Here is a 15,051-nt window from a genome sequence, read left to right on the forward strand (position 1 = left end):
CTTGTCAAATCCCTTCCTTGAGTCTGAGTCGTTGCTCACCTTGACCACTGTCTGGTCACCTTCCCATCTATCCTCCTGCTGCATGCAGCCTGCACCCACCATTCCTCATCTTTGTTGCTCCTAGGTCCAGCCTTGCCTGCACTCCTTCTCTCTAACACTTTATTGTCTCCCACGCTCTAAGAAACATATGCAAGCCACATCTGTAATTTACAATTTTCTAGTGACTACATTATTTTTAAAAAGGAAAAACAAATAGGTAAAATGAATCTTAATGATATATTTTATTTAACACAGTATATTCCCAATATTACCAATTCAACCTATAATCAATGTAAAAATTAGTTACTAGATAATTTAAACTTGTTTTTCTTTCTTTAATTCAGTCTTCAAAATCTGGTATGTAATTTATATTCATGTCTCAGATAATTGGACCAGCCAAGTGGTCTAGAGATGCATGTGGCTTGTGAAGAGAGAGCGTGGGTTCAAGGGTTGCAATTCAGCCTCCTTCCCATGACACAGCCTTTGAAGGCTGGCTCAGGCTCAGTCCCAAGTCCCGTCTTTTCTTGTGCACCTTCTCCCTGTCTGTTTCAAGCCAACTGCAATTGATCAAACACCGAGCCTCTTAGTTGCTTCCAAACACTTGCCCAAACTGTTTTCTGCCAGGACTTCCTGTCCCTTTGTGGTGGTCTCCAGCTGGCTGCACTGACTCAGGGCTCCACAACTGTCTTAAATCTCACTCCTTGGGCAAGACTCCCCTGAGCTCTTCATGCAGTTATCAACTTCCTCCACTGTGCAAACAGCAGGTTTTCCTAACTATATTTAGCATGTGCTGCACAGTTCAAAATTTATTTAGCAAAGCTTCCTCCCCTACTAATCTGCAGATTCTCAGTGGGCAGGATCTACTCAACCCACTGATGTGCCGGATAAACTCTTGGCAATTAGAGAGTTGAATGAAGAATGAATGAATGAATGTGTAACTGAATGAATTCTCGGGTTCCAAATACCCTGCCATTCTGGGATCCCATCAGGTGGCTGAGGTCACAACCTTAGAGAATTGTGATTCCCTAAGAAGGGAGAACCGGTCCAGACCTTCTCTGTCACACCAGTGACTGGCCACATTTCCTCTCTTTCTCTGTCTCTCTCCCTCATCCCCCTCCTGCATGACGGTAATGATAAAATCCACCTGGTCAACCCAATTACAACTTTTGGCCTCATATCCATCCCTCCCTCACCTTCTGACCAGGGCCACGGTCACCCTGTGGGTTCTTCCTCTTGAACTTCTCTCACTTCCTTCCTCCTCCATATCCCTGAGACCAGCCCCTATCCCCCAGCCTGCTCTGCTGCCTTCTGGCTCTTTGTTGAACCTAAGACGAGGGATGTCCTTCTAAAGAGTCAGTTCCTTCCATACAGCCTCCTTTTCACAATCTCTATCAACCCCAGATAAGGAAACAACCCAGCCGCTCACTGTGACACATGATATCTATCTGCACTCTGGATGCAAATGATCTTACCCAACTTTCCACTCTCACTTCATGTGCTCAAGTCCACTCTTAGTGGTATATTTTGCCATCCACTAAGCCATTTAAAGTGCCTGGTTATCACCCCAAATTCCTCTCTCTTCTTGGACTATGATATGCTTTCTTTGCCCCCAGCAGGACCCCACTCTCCACTCACACACCCAGGTTACAGTCACCTTCCCCAGTCCCCGTGGAAGGAGCTGCTCAGGCCTTTGCTCCCAGAGCTCTCTGCATTCCGCACTCCCTGAAGCCTCCTTAAGTTGGACCATCATCATATTTCCCACGTGTCCCACATGTCTTCCTAGGAATACAGAAGTCCTCTGTGGAAAGCCTGTTTATTAATATTAGTTACTTTCATCTGGGCACAGTGGCTTACGTCTATAATCCCAGCACTTTGGGAATCTGAGGCAGGTAAATCACTTGAGCTCAGAAGTTCAAGACCAGCCTAGCCAACATGGTGAAACCTTGTTTCTACTAAAAATATAAAACTTGAACCTGGGAGGTGGAGGCTGCAGTGAGCCAAGATCACAACATGGAACTCCAGTTGGGGTGACAGAGCAAGATTTTGTCTCAAAAAAAAAAAAAATCAGTTACCTTGAGACAGAACAGGGGTGTGGCCATGGATGCTGTGGAACAACAGTGACCAGGCTCTCTGGTGACTCCACTCACAGGACTCCCACTGAAAGACTCCAAGGTGGCCAGTGAGCAGACAGGCCCACTGTGGGTCTGTCTCAGGGTCTGCACAGGGTGTACCCACAGTGGAGCCTGTATTTGCTGCTGGGACTCACTGTCAGATCTGCTCTTCTGGGGAATATCAGCTGCTCATAATACAAGTTTCCCCAGGGCTAGACTTGTCAGAGCCTCTAGGAGGGGTGACTGCAAAAGATCCAGAGAGAAGAGGGGAGGCTTCTGTCTCACTTCCCCTGGGGTCTAGAGCACTGTGTATGCATCCCCGAGTTAGTGGAGGCGTCTTTAGATCCAGAGAAGCAGTTGGCGATCCTGGAGCCCTGGTTGCTTCTCTGAGTCTGACTTAAAACTCATGAGCTATCTCCTAGCTTGTGCTGTATCCATGTTATCACATAGTCACCAACACTGAGGACACTGCTCAGGGTGTGGGAGAGTTTGGCAGATGCTCCGAGGGATGCAGAGAAGGAGGTGACGGAGTCAGCACATGCTGGGAGAGGGAACCTGCAGACACAGACACTCGTGGGTGCTGGGGCGAGACCGAGATTATGTGTCTTGATGGTCAGAACCACAGGAGTTAACACAATCTAAGGAGGTAACCCTGGACTCCTGAAGCCTGTACTCACCTGTGCAGTGAGAGTGAAGCACGAGGGGGAGAGGGGTCCAGGCCATGGTAAACACTGCCTCCGAGGCCGCAGAGGGCTGGTGGTCCTGGCTTCTTTTATCTTCTCCACTGTCCTGAAAAGGGAGGGGCTGTTCACACAAATTTGTTTTGCCTACTAGTGATTTCTGCTCCACCCTGAGAATCGGTTGAGATCTAACCTTGGTCTGAGGTGGTTTTTTTTTTCCCCAATATTGATAGAGATACCTTTAATAGGACTATAGCGTTCAGGCCTACACACAAGAACACAGCAGCTGGAAGTAAACTGGCTCCTGGCTCATCCTAAACTTTCTGTTTGGCACTGGACAGTCTAAGAGGCCCTTGTGCGAGTCTGATTTCTTTCCAGCTTTTCTACATCACTGGCCAAAAAACAAAAAAAGCCCATATACAGAGTTGGCCCCACGGGAGACACGATGGAGGAATCAGCTGTTGGTATCTTCCACAGACCGGTGAGCAGAAGCCTTTGCCGAGCCTGGGAGCACACAGCTGCAGCCTGAAGACAAGGATATTATTGTAACATGCAGAATGATGTCACTATGCTTACACAGTGCTCTAGATCCAAGGGGAAGTGAGACAGAAACCTCCCCTCTTCTCTCTGGATCTTTTGCAGTCACCCCTGCTGGAGGCTCTGAGAAGCCTAGCCCAGGGATGCCTTCTACTGTGAGCACCTGATATTCCCCAAAAGAGTACATCTGACAATGCACGCTCTCTTTTTCAGTTCAACTTACAGGATGATCCATGGGTTTTTCTTGCTCACCTTATTGAAGTTTCTGCAGGCAGAAATCCCTTGCTCAGAGATGAAAACTTCTCAGTAGAGATGTTGGAGCCATCAAGAGACTGATGCCAGCCATGCCTCACTCAAAGTCCAGCAGTGACTCACAATGCTGGCTGGGGCTTCAGTTTGGGTTTTTATGACACAATGTCCATCTGTAGAAATGAATTGTGTTATATACACTAGCCATGAACCATCAAATATTATGAAATAAAAGCAATACTATTTATAATAACACCAATAGGACATGCTTAAGGACAAACAGCAAAACAGAAAATCTTGTACCCTGAAAACTGCAACAAAGTGTAAGATAGGCCGGGCGCGGTGGCTCACGCCTGTAATCCCAGCACTATGGGAGGCCGAGGCAGGTGGATCACGAGGTCAAGAGATCGAGACCGTCCTGGGCAACATGGTGAAACCCCGTCTCTACTAAAAATACAAAAAATTAGCTGGGCATGGTGGCGCATACCTGTAATCCCAGCTACTCAGGAGGCTGAGGCAAGAGAATTGCCTGAACCCAGGAGGCGGAGGTTGCGGTGAGCCGAGATCGTGCCATTGCACTCCAGCCTGGGTAACAAGAGCGAAACTCCATCTCAAAAAAAAAAAAAAAAATGTGTAAGATAAAGAAGTGTTAGAGCAGCTCCCGCAGCTCCTGCTCTGGTCTGCCGCAGCTTGGCGGCAGCCATCAGCCCCCTCGGCCTCGGCTCGAGGGGTGGGTAGCTGCGGGCGTCCCTCGTCCGACCCCACCGCCGCCATGGGCTGCCTCGGGAACAGTAAGACCGAGGACCAGCAAAAAGAGGAGAAGGCGCAGCGTTAGACCAGCAAAAAGATCGAGAAGCAGCTGCAGAAGGACAAGCAGGTCTACCGGGCCACGCACTGCCTGCTGCTGCTGGGTGCTGGAGAATCTGGGAAAAGCACCACTGTGAAGCAGATGAAGATCCTGCATGTTAACGGGTTTAATGGAGATGAGAAGGCAACCAAAGTGCAGGACATCAAAGACAACCTGAAAGAGGCGATCGAAACCACTGTGGCCGACATGAGCAACCTGGTGCCCCCTGTGGAGCCAGCCAACCCTGAGAACCAGTTCAGAGTGGACTACATTCTGAGTGTGATGAATGTGGGGGAAGGGAGGAAGAGAGGAGGGAGAGAGAAGGGGGAGTTGTCATATACTGGAGGATCTGCGCCTGCTCAGTACCTGAGGAGGCACCCTCTGCTCTCCAGAGTGAATTTGCTCACATGTGGGGAGAAAGCTTTGGGATAACCACTCTACATTGCTTTTCTGACACTAACTACCTTAACTGAGGTCAAAGCTCACAAGATAAGGGCATAGCCCTTCACAGCATTGCCCCCAGTTGACACTCCAGCCCTAAGTTTAAGGGTTCAGGCAAACCACACTTAGGACAGACACGCTGCAAATGCAGGCGTTCCCACAAACACCTCAGGTTTGATAATTCGCGATGGTGAATCACGGAACTCAAGAAAGCCCTTAGATTACAATTTTATTATAAAGGATATAAATCAGGATGAGTCCATTGAGGAAACACCGGGAGTCAGGGCCAGGGGCTTGTGACACGGAGCTTCTGTGCCCTCACGACGCATCCCCTCCTGTGCACTGATGTGGGAGCACCGTGCAAGGAAACGCACCAAGACTGCAGTGTCTAGAGCATTCAGGGTTTACTACAGAGAAATGACTGATTGAATTGAACTCAATCTCCAGCCCCACTCAACCCCTCGAAGGTCAGCAGGATGGAGTTATATCAGTGGCTCAGAGCCCCAACTCTTTAGGGACCCAGGTTTTCTTTCCTACATGGCCACCCCACTTTCTGAATCAGTCAGGGGCCTACCATGAGTCACCTTGCTCTCATAAACTCAGGTGTGGTCACTGGAAAAATTGGAGGATTGAGAGGTTACCTCCTAGGAGCCAGGACAAAAGCCAGACTTGTCTTAGCATAAAGCAGAGTCTTCACAACACACACCCTACTGGTTAAACATGTGTGGATTTTTTTTTTTTTTTTTTGAGTGTCGCCCAGGCTGGAGTGCAATGGTGCAATCTTGGCTCACTGCAACCTCCACCTCCTGGGTTCAAGCAATTTTCCTGCATCAGCCTCCTGAGTAGCTGGGACTGCAGGTGCACACCACTATATCTGGCTAATTTTTTTTTTTTGTATTATTAATAGAGACGGGGTTTTGCCATGTTGGCCAGACTGGTCTTGAACTCCTGACTTAAGTGATATGCCCACCTTGGCCTCCCAAATGTGTGGATGCTGAGGTTATGACATGCCCCCTGCTGCGAATGGCTGTCATGGCCTAGGCCTGGAAATGAAGCCAGGATGGAATGAGGATGGTGAGAGGATGCAGGGTTGTCAGGACCAAGTTCAGGCTCCATGTCTGCAGGACTAGACTTTTGGTGTCTCACCCACCACCCAGAGGAGACTGGGGTATTACAGAAAATTCACGTCAGCCATCCCACACGGAGTCGGACATCTCAGGTAGTGAGCAAGAAAGCCCAAATCTAGTCAGTAGGTGTCCAGGAGTGGTCAGTCCTCCTGCCAACATTGGCTATATATTTATGGTTCCCATTAAGAGTAAGGCATGCCAAGCATGGTGGCTCACACCTGTAATCCCAGCACTCTGGGAGGCCAAAGCAGGAGGATCATGAGGTCAGGAGTTCGAGACCAGCCTGGCCAATACGGTGAAACCTCGTCTCTACTAAAAAGACAAAAATTAGGCCGGGCGTGGTGGCTCAAGCCTGTAATCCCAGCACTTTGGGAGGCTGAGACGGGTGAATCACGAGGTCAAGAGATCGAGACCATCCTGGTCAACATGGTGAAACCCCATCTCTACTAAAAATACTAAAAATTAGCTGGGCATGGTGGCGTGTGCCTGTAATCCCAGCTACTCAGGAGGCTGAGGCAGGAGAATTGCCTGAACCCAGGAGGCGGAGGTTGCGGTGAGCTGAGATCGCGCCATTGCACTCCAGCCTGGGCAACAAGAGCGAAACTCCGTCTCCAAAAAAAAAAAAAAAAAAAAAAAAAAAGACAAAAATTAGCCAGGTGTGGTGGCAAGCACCTGTAGTCCCAGCTACTTGGGACACTGAGGCAGGAGATACACTTGAACCCAGGAGGCTGAGGCTGCAGTGAGCTGAGATTGGGCCACTGACTCCAGCCTAGGTGACAGAGTGAGACTCTGTTTCAAAAAAACAAAACAAAACAAAACAAAACACAGAATAAGACATAAAACCACAGGGGCACAGGGCCTGAGAGGTCACTACAGAAAGTAAAGTTGTGCTCTGAAGCGCCCCCTGCAGGACCCTGTCCAGAGAGTCAGCAGGAGGTGAGGCCGCTCGCTGGTCAGCGCTCTGGGCTATTCTGTGCTCCTTCCCACCTGCCCCTCCATTGGCCCAAGTTCTAGTCTCACTTGCTTTGTCACCCACTGCCTCTGGCAGCTTCCTCTCTGGCCTTCAGTGTCCTCATTTATCCAGTGAATACAGCATCTCTCCTCTAATCACAGGTATTCATGCAGCGATAGAAATGATGTGGAAATGCTTTGAAAAATGTACTAAGTGAAAGACTGGGGCACTGACTTCCCATTTTCCCAAGTCCTGCTTCAGAACCACTTTCCTAGGCCCCAAGCCCCTAACTCTATCTTGGCCCTTTGACCAAACTTTGCCTACTGAGGGGCAGAACTACATGGTACCCCCAGAACGGGGATGGATATTACAGCCGCCATTTCTTCTCTTTGCTATTTGCCATGATCACTCTTAAACCTAGAGACTGGGCCCCTTTCCCTGGTTGGTGGGGGGGCGCTCTCCCTAGACCAAAAGGGTGGGGCACATAGGAATCATAGTGGGCATTCTGACACAGTGTGATGTGACGGGTGGACGCAAGATAAATGCTGGAGCAGCTCTGGGCACACCCCAGTTACTCATTTGGACTCATTGGGACAAGTGACTAACTAGAATCCTCACTGAAGAAATGACAAGAAAGCTCCCTCCGATTTCTCAACCTCCATCCCACCTGATACCACACCCTCCTAATACACCCCGCCCTCCTAATCCAACCCGCTCTCCTAATCCAACCCGCTCTCCTAAGTCAACTTGCTCTCCTAAGCCAATCCACTTACCCCCTATTTCTCTTCGGCCTGACAGCCCTCTTACTCCTCTCCAGAAGTATATAGATTTTTCAGTTTTCTGCTCTAACTGTTATCCCACTCTGGCTCAGGCCCACCTTCCCCACTACCCTACCCTAAAACTCTCCCTGCCCTGCTCTTCTGTTCTTCGTTACGCACCATCTATTTGCAAACTCTGTGGTTTGAGCCACTATGCCACTAGACCTCCTAAACCTGCTTGTGACTGCTGTGGTTCCAGAATTTTTGCCTGTAACTACCCTACCTCTTCCCCTACTCCTCCTAACCCTGCTGACCAATACCATGGTCCCAGAACTACTTCCCATGATTCCTCTAGCTCTTCCCCTACTTATCCTTCTAGCCCTGTTTCCCAATGCCGTTGCCCCACGACTCCTTCCTATGGCTCCTCTGGCTCTTCCCCCATTCCTCCTTCTAGCCCTGATTTCCAGCGCCTTGCTCCCAGAATTCCTTCCTATGGCTCCTCTAGCTCTTCCTCTACTCCTCCTCCTCGCCCTGCTTTACACTGCCTTGGTCCCAGAACTCCTTCCGATGACTCCTCTAGCTCTTCCCCCGCTCCTCCTTCCAGCCCTGCTTCCCAATGCCGTTTCCCCAGAACTCCTTCCGATGGCTTCTCTAGCTCTTCCTCTACTCCTCCTTCTAGCCCTGCTTCCCAATGCCGTGCTCCCACAACTCCTTCCTACGGCTCCTCTAACGATTCCCCTACTTATCCTTCTAGCCCTGCTTCCCAGTGCCGTAGCCCCAGGACTCCTTCCTATGGCTCCTCTAGCTCTTCCCCTACTCCTCCGTCTAGCTCTGCTTCCCAAAGCCGTGGTCCCAGGACTCCTTCCCTGGACTCCTCTAGCTCTTCCCGTACTCCTCCTCCTCGCACTGCTTCCCAAAGCCGTGGTCCTAGGACTCCTTCCGATGGCTCCTCTAGCTCTTCCCTTACTCCTCCTCCTCGCACTGCTTCCCAAAGTCGTGGTCCCAGAACTCCTTCCCGTCACTCCTCTAGCTCTTCCTCTACTCCTCCTTCTTCCCTGGTTTTCCAATGCCGTGGTATCAGAATTCCTTACCATGCCTCCCCTAGCCATTCCTCTACCCCTCCTCCTAGCCCTCCCCGTTTTTAGTCCCCAGCCTCCAGCCCCCCCACCCCCCACCAGACCTGGCAGTTCACACATCTCATCTTGGGGGTGGTTTTCCTGCTCCTGGAGCAGTGCTGGTGCCGTTCAGGATGGCCGGGACCATCTTCAGCAGCCTGACCTGCTGGACAAAGGAAAGCAAGACAACGGCAAGCCAGCGTTCTGCCTCAGTGAGTCCCGGGAGCCCTTTCCGCGGCCAGGTCCTGCTCACCTACCGCCATCCGTATTTTGCCTTCATTCCCATTGTCAATCCTCTTGGATTTCCTTTCTCTAAACACTCTGCTCCCTTCCTTCCCTGCCTGATCAGCCAGCCTGCCTGAGCTTCTACATGTGTCCTGGGCTTCTCCATGGAAGTCGGTCTGTAGCCACAGAGCAAACCACAGGGCCGGTGACAGAGAAGGTAGAGGGGAGTGAGGAGTGGGAAGCACCTCACCTCTTCTCTAGGAGGGTAAGTCCTGCCCTGGGTTAAGGTGAGTGCAAGAACCATGACCCCTGACGGCTCACAGGGCACAATGCCCTGCTATAGATAGACGGGAGACTCAGTTTTGCTTTTGTTCATGTTTTTCGGGTCTTGTTTATTCCAGAATTTATTTGTATTTACCCTAGGATTCCAGAACCATGGCAGGGACTTTAGATATGTAGATTCAACAGAATCTCAATCAAAATCCCGCTATATTTTTGAGAACTTGACAACTAAAATGTATATGGAAGTGCAAAAAGCCAAGGCTAACCAACACTCTCCTAAGAAGACATTTTTGCCTACCAGATATCAGAACTCATCATGAAAATTATGGAAATTAAGATAGTGTAGGAGTGGGGAAAGCATAGACAAATGGCACAGAATAAGAGCAGGAAGAGACCCCACACTGGTCTGCCCATGCGTGACTACTGAGCACTTGAATTGTGTTATTAAGTGTAGAACTTGCACTGGATTTTTTTTAAAAAAAGAATTGTTATTTACCAAATCTGGGGCATATTAGATACAATCAATTTTAAACTTAGTATCTTTTAAATCATTTTTGAAGTGTTTCACACACATATAGAAACTGGCATGCAACGGCTGTCCTACGGTAAAAGTCACCTTATCAATAAACTGTTGCAAGGGTTCTCACCCAATGTTGAAAAATTATTTATCCTGAACATGAAAAGCTGTAACAAATTTAATTAATTACATAAAACTCATCACTTTTAGTTTTCCCCTTGCAGAGATCCAAATAAATGTACAAGTAACTAATATATCTGAGTCTTAACACAATCCTGGATCATCCCCATACCAAAACCAGATGCTTTTTAAATTTTAAACCCATCATCAGAGAACAAGAGAAAGTCATTTCATTTTACACAGAACAAAATTCACATGTGCCAGGAAAGACCCAAGAGAAACAAAACCAAACCCTGGTGCTGACACTGGTGTCCAGTGCCCCAGTTAAACAGCGGCCCAAAGGTCACTGCTCAAAAATAGAATAGTGGCTGTGTATCACTGCAATCAAATCTAAGAGGCTTTAACCCTTTGGCATCAGAAATCCAGATGTTTCCAATTACGTAAATGCATATTTCCTACATGCCGAGAGTGGGGGAAGTGGATGTGCCAGTGTGGAAAGAGAAAGAGGAACCCTTTACTGGGACACGCAGAAAATTGGCTTTAATAGACAATTAAAAGGTTAGGTAGGGCCGGGCGCGGTGGCTCAAGCCTGTAATCCCAGCACTTTGGGAGGCCGAGGTGGGTGGATCACAAGGTCAAGAGATCGAGACCATCCTGGTCAACATGGTGAAACCCCGTCTCTACTAAAAATACAAAAAAAATAGCTGGGCATGGTGGTGCGTGCCTGTAATCCCAGCTACTCAGGAGGCTGAGGCAGGAGAATTGCCTGAACCCAGGAGGCGGAGGTTGCGGTGAGCCGAGATCGCGCCATCGCACTCCAGCCTGGGTAACAAGAGCGAAACTCCGTCTCAAAAAAAAAAAAAAAAAAAAAGGTTAGGTAGAAACCCAATAACGGTTATTAGCTGCTTGTGTCATCAATTTAAGTGGAGGTGATTCAGTCCTAAGGCTTAGTGTTAAAGTGCATGGGGCAAAATGTATGCTGAATCATTGCTTTAAAGCAAAACAAGAAAACAAAGTATAAAACTACCCAGCCTGGCAGCATATGCCCAAGTCAGAGAGCTCTGCTATTAGGATGGACAGAAACTGTTACGGTTCTTACTGTTTTTTCTCATAAGGACTCAACAAAAATGAATCTTGAACCACAGAATGAGGAAATCCAAAGAATGCAGTCATTTTAGTAAAGTACTACCAGGCTTTGTGCTGATTTCATGGACAAAGTGTGACCTCAGATGAGGTTCATTTATTGTGAAAACAAGGAAAGAAGAAATAATACAAACTATACTCCCATGTTTGACTTAATAGTGTTTGAGTTCCTGGAAGAACCTATATAATGGAGGCAGCTTTCAAATAAGAAATTATGCCGATCAATGGTCAAATTTTCACTATAACTTTCCTCCATCACACTCAGCTAATCTTTTGTATTCAGTACAGATGGGGTTTCACCATGTCGATCAGGCTGGTCTTGAACTCCTGACCTCAGGTGATTCGCCTGCCTCAGCCTCCCAAAGTGTTGGGATTACAGGTATGAGCCACCGTGCCCGGCCATGTCTCAATTTTTATATTGAAACTTTGAAGCTGTAATAATTTAGATATACTGAGTTAAATAAAACGTTAAAATTAGCTTTATTGGGTTCCCTTTTCTCTCTCAGTGTGGATACTAGATGATATTTAGTCTAGATAGACAGTATTTAGTCTAGACAGACAATACATTAAAGATACTATAAATGGCAGTGAAGAAACAATAACCATAAAGGGAAAGACTAATATATCTGACCACATTTAAAGTTTCAATGTCAAAAAGATAGCATTAAGAGACTAAAACGGCAAGCCACACAGAAAATGTATTTGCAGCACAGACGATTCTCACTAAAGAACTTCAACAAACTAATAAACAGACAACCAATCCAATAGAAAAACACGTTCAACACTGTCTCCCAGAAACTAAAACGCACCTCGCAACACATGGTGTCTAGAATGAATGAATGAACATATGGTGGAGAAGAGCACAGGCTTTAAAGTCAGTGTTTAGGGGCTCACTAAACTTGGGGTGGCTAACTCCCCCATCCTGGGCACACTTTTATATCTATTAAAGTAAACGATATTGTATAAAGTATCTAGAGTCATTCACAGAAAATAAAAAGGTAAGATGTGGACTGCCAGGGGCTGGAGACACAGGGAGATGCAGAGTTGTTTCATGTGCATGAAGATGTTCTGGGGACAGGTTTTAATCAGAATATCTTTAGTATGACTATATTGTGTACTTAAAAATGCCTAAGATAGGGAGGTCGTGGTGAGTGGATCAGAAGGTCAGGAGTTGGAGACCAGCCTGGCAAATACGGTGAAACCCTGTCTCTTCTAAAAATACAAAAAAATTTGCTGGGTGTGGTGGTGCACACCTGTAATCCCAGCTACTTGGGAGGCTGAGGCAGGAGAATTGCTTGAACCCAAGAGGCAGAGGTTGCAGTGAGCTGAGATCCTGCCACTGCACTCCAGCTTGGGTGACAGTTCGAGATTCTGCAACAAAACAAAACAAAACAAAACAAAACAAAACAAAACAAAACAAAAATGCCTAACATGGTAAGTTTTACATTATGTGTATTTTGCAACAATTCCGTATTTTACAAAACTCTGAAGTCACCGTGTTACGAGGATTGGAAAGAGTTATTCTGTCTATATTATATGTTAGTGATATTGGCTACATTGGCCAGAATGTTCTCTTACAAAGAAAACCTCCAGTTATCTGAGATAGAAACAGAGTTTAAATTATGGACATCTGCTTTTAAGTGGGAGAGGTTTCTGACTCCTTACAAAATTTCTTTTAGGGAATGACTGGCCAGTCCTATGTCCACTGCCTCTTGGGTCGGCCAATTAGTGGTGAGTCCTTTCCAGGCCCTGTGCACGGGCAGTGACCATGCAGGTGCTGAGAAGCCCAGGCAGGTGAGTTGAGCACTGGAAGGGGGTGGGGTGTGAAATTAGATCCTGAGAAGTGGGAGTGGGGAGGGGTGGATGGACAATCAGAACAAGATCTACTCCAGCAGGGTGGTACCACACGGACACTTGCCTGGAGAAAGCATAGGATGTCATTGCCTGGAGTTGGCAGAAGGTGCGGAGCAGGTGGGCAGCAAGGGGGCGCTCAAGAGTGCTCCAGACCAGACCAAGCAGTGTGGAGGCCACGGTGGGACACCAGAAGAAGAAGGACCAGATCATTTGGGATTGCCTGATCAGATCAAGCAGCATGGAGGCCATGGTGGGACACCAGAGGAAGAAGGACCAGATCTTCCGGGATTTCCAGACCACATCAAGCAGCCTGGAGGCCACTCTGGGACACGAGAAAAAGAAGGACCAGATCTTTTGGGATTGCCTGATCACATCAAGCAGTATAGAGGCCACGGTGGGGCACCAGAGGAAGAAGAATCAGATCTTTTGGGATTGTCTGACCAGTTCAAGCAGCATGGATGCCATGGTGGGACACCTGAGGAAGAAGGACCAGATCTTTTGTGATTGCAGGACCACATCAAGCAGCATGGAGGCCACAGTGGGACACCAGAGGAAGAAGGACCAGATCTCGTGGGGACTGCCTGACCAGACCAAGCAGCATGGAGGCCACGGTGGGACACCAGAGGAAGAAGGACCAGATCTTTTAAGATTGCCTGACCACATCAAGCAGCATGGAAGCCACGGTGGGACACCAGAGGAAGAAGGACCAGATCTTTTGGGACTGCCTGACCAGACCAAGAAGCATGGAGGCCACGGTGGGACACCAGAGGAAGAAGGACCAGATCTTTTGGGACTGCCTGACCAGATCAAGCAGCACGGAGGCCACGGTGGGACACCAGAGGAAGAAGGACCAGATCTTTTGGGACTGCCTGACCAGATCAAGCAGCATGGAGGCCACGGTGGGACACCAGAGGAAGAAGAATCAGATCTTTTGGGATTGCCTGACCAGATCAAGCAGCACGGAGGCCACGGTGGGACACCAGAGGAAGAAGGACCAGATCTTTTGGGACTGCCTGACCAGATCAAGCAGCACGGAGGCCACGGTGGGACACCAGAGGAAGAAGAATCAGATCTTTTGGGATTGCCTGACCAGATCAAGCAGCACGGAGGCCACGGTGGGACACCAGAGGAAGAAGGACCAGATCTTTTGGGATTGCCTGACCAGATCAAGCAGCACGGAGGCCACGGTGGGACACCAGAGGAAGAAGAATCAGATCTTTTGGGATTGCCTAACCAGATCAAGCAGCACGGAGGCCACGGTGGGACACCAGAGGAAGAAGAATCAGATCTTTTGGGACTGCCTGACCAGATCAAGCAGCATGGAGGCCCCGGTGGGACACCTGAGGAAGAAGGACCAGATCTTTTGGGACTGCCTCACCACATCAAGCAGCACGGAGGCCACGGTGGGACACCTGAGGAAGAAGGACCAGATCTTTTGTGATTGCAGGACCACATCAAGCAGCATGGAGGCCATGGTGGGACACCAGAGGAAGAAGGACCAGATCTTTTGGGACTGCCTGACCAGATCAAGCAGCATGGAGGCCACAGTGGGACACCAGAGGAGGAAGGACCAGATCTTTTGGGATTGCCTGAACACAGCAAGCAGCAAGGAGGCCACAGTGGGACACCAGAGGAAGGAGGACCAGATCTTTTCAGATTGCCTGACCAGATCAAGCAGCATGGAGGCTATGGTATGACACCAGAGGAAGAAGAACCAGATCTTTTGGGACTGCGTGACCAGATCAAGCAGCATGGAGGCCACGGTGGGACACCAGAGGAAGAAGGACCAGATCTCGTGGGGACTGCCCGACCAGATCAAGCAGCATGGAGGCTACGGTGGGACACCAGAGGAAGAAGGATCAGATCTTTTGGGATTGCCTGACTAGATCAAGCAGCACGGAGGCCATGATGGGACACCTGAGGAAGAAGGACCAGATCTTTTGCGATTGCATGACCACATCAAGCAGCATGGAGGCCACGGTGGGACACATGAGGAGGAAGGACCAGATCTTTTGGGATTGCCTGACCAGATCAAGCAGCATGGAGGCCACAGT

The 15,051-nt window shown here is 48.7% G+C and overlaps 1 protein-coding gene across 4 annotated transcripts in view; it reads right to left on the reverse strand.

Annotated features, from left to right (window-relative positions):
- The window catches only part of LOC101043545 (DNA topoisomerase 3-beta-1), a 270,953-nt gene that overhangs the window by 39,693 nt on the left and 216,209 nt on the right, over window positions 1-15,051 (reverse strand). For 3 of the 4 annotated variants that reach the window (XM_074391007.1, XM_074391009.1, XM_074391008.1), the window contains 2 exons: window positions 3,620-3,789; window positions 2,828-2,939 (listed from right to left, as the gene is read on the reverse strand). The gene's annotated coding sequence lies outside the window, so the exon portion shown is untranslated. Of the gene's footprint in view, window positions 1-2,827; window positions 2,940-3,619; window positions 3,790-4,103; window positions 4,184-15,051 lie in introns of those variants that run through there. The other variant, XM_074391011.1, reaches the window with a different exon arrangement.

The sequence above is a fragment of the Saimiri boliviensis genome, chromosome 21 (assembly GCF_048565385.1).
Source record: "Saimiri boliviensis isolate mSaiBol1 chromosome 21, mSaiBol1.pri, whole genome shotgun sequence".
Lineage (NCBI taxonomy): Eukaryota > Metazoa > Chordata > Mammalia > Primates > Cebidae > Saimiri > Saimiri boliviensis.